Source organism: Thalia democratica, chromosome 5 (assembly GCF_965202585.1).
Source record: "Thalia democratica chromosome 5, ktThaDemo2.hap1.1, whole genome shotgun sequence".
Lineage (NCBI taxonomy): Eukaryota > Metazoa > Chordata > Thaliacea > Salpida > Salpidae > Thalia > Thalia democratica.
Genome location: NC_139169.1, coordinates 33503814 through 33506345, shown reverse-complemented (window position 1 = coordinate 33506345; position 2532 = coordinate 33503814).

Genomic DNA, 2532 nt, shown 5'->3' with positions numbered 1-2532 from the left:
AAATAGTATATTTTTTACGTAATAAACTTGTTGAATTGAAAATGGGGGTACCAAATAAACTATAAACTGAGTTGAAAAGGTGAAGTATAATAACTGTTTATTATTAAAATATTGTTTAAAATTAAGAACTTTTTTTTTCAAAGGAAATATATACATCAAGTTTAATATATTAAAGAAACTAAGTTTAAAACCGTTTTTTATTACGTTGCTTTCAGATAAACAAGTATATGAAGTTTTATACAATCCAGCATGAAATTTATTTATAGTATGTGTAATGTTTAACTTGGGATTTTTTTTGTTATGAAGTATGTTAAAAAATGTATTTTAACCTTGAATAAGTTAAACGCAAGTGTTTTAGATTTTATACTGCGTTTAAGTTTATTAAACAACTAAAAGAAATATCCTTATTGAAAACTGGAAGGGATTATAAAAGAGATAATTTCAAAAATTTTAATACTAATCCTAGTTGTTGTCCTAAACAAGTACTCTGCAGTGTTAGCATTAAATTAAAAAAAAAATTAAAATGCAGTAAGTAGATCTAAAGTTTTAACTTATTTCCTTACTGTTGTTCAAATGTAATTTATTCACTGATACCAAACTTTTTTTTTTCTAAATATCAAAACAAAAATTATTATACTGTGTTAAGTGTTAATTAAAAAAAAATTTTAATTTTTCTATCAAACTTAGTCACCAGACTGTATAATTGTGTTATTTATATATAATTTTTTTAAATTATTACTCAACTTAAAATTTGTAATAAAAAGCGAACATCGAGTTTAATACCGCTGACCTATTAAAAATACAGCAATATGCTATGAATATTTATAAGGTCATCAAAGTAAAATATAATCAATTTTATACTAGATATCAGGATCAGGGGCGTGTTTTGACTGGTTTCCTGTTTCCTGTGAAACCCCTGAAAAAAAAAATGAAAAAAAGATTTTTAGAATATCACTAAAAACGTTGTTAAATGATTTTGTTTTGGTTATTTGATAAACTTTAAATAATGAATGTTGAGTTTATAACACTGAAATATTATAAGTTTCCGTAAAAAAATATGCTCGTTTTTGCCCAGCTGAAGTAGAATTTAAATAAAATTTTAATCGTGACGTGATAACAGGTAAAAGTTTTAAAGTATCAATTTGTTTCTGGGAAACTTTTTTGAACGATATATTATCAAGATTTTTCATTCTGTTTTACTGGAATTTTGAGATTGTTTAAAATTCAAAAATTTTTATTTACCGTAGAAAATTTTATTCCAGCTGTGCTTTCTATTAATTATGTTCCAAACAAAATATTAAAATTAATGATAATGCTCGTAAAAATTTGTTCTCAATTGTTTTGTTTAACTGACTTGCAATTTTATTTTCGACAACTTCTAAAGGTTTTTCGTTGAGTTTTGTATTATACAACAGGTTTATTAATTTTTTTTTTAAAGTGTAAACCAATGATTATAATATACTAAAACTACCTGCAAGTTTTGGTCTTTAATTACCTATATAAGTCATAATACAATATTTGTTATTTTCGTTAATTAAATAAACTTTATGTAATATATTTGTTATAAATAACAATTTTTAATTTTGATATACAATTTGTAAGTTCATATCTTTTTACTGGTTTTTTTAGTTCTAATTTATCTAAATTTAATACAGTATAATAAGTAAATTAAAAAAATTCTATTATTATTTATCTGTTTTTCATATTTCTAACCAGAAAAAAGCATTTTAAACATATAGTTTTTTTGCTAAATATTGCGTACTTAACTGGCAGTGCATACCTAAGAAATGCGTACTAAAGCGACCGTAAGAACAAAAACGTCGTAAACCCCCTTTGAAAATGTCTAGACACGTCCCTGATCAGCATATGAATATAAACAGTTTAAAAACAATGGTGCAACAAAATAAACAATTTTATATAATGTTTTAATAACGTTTCTACAATCAAAACAAGACAAAAAATCTAAACTATATCATATAAGAGTTCTTTACTTTTTTTTGATAGAAAAAGATCTGTTTATAGGAAAAAATGTTTTGTGTTATACAATGTTTAATAAAAAACATCAAAATAATTTTTAAGATGTTTATCAGCAGATTTTTAGTATTCTTTAGTATATAACTTTTTTTATTTGTTATTGATTACATTCATTTTCATATTATTTTTTTTTTACTATTTATACCACCATCAAACAACTTTATACAAGAAAGTTTTAAAAGTCGAAGACAAGTTATAATTGCGCTGTATTCTGTTTTTGTTTCGCATGAACTGCTATTCTGAAAGTTTATAGAATATATTTAATAAAATATAACTTATATAAAGTTACTCTTAATATATCATTTCAAAATAAATTTTAGCTAATTTAAATTAAGTTCAATGACTTAACTAATTTTCTAATTGAAAAAATTTAAAGCCATGTAAATTAAGATTTAACAGTTTACTTTTTAAATCAATGTAATTTTTATGTACGTACAGCTTGCTTATTGGTTATTCAATTAGTTAATTAAGATAATAATTATTTTACACAGATTAAAA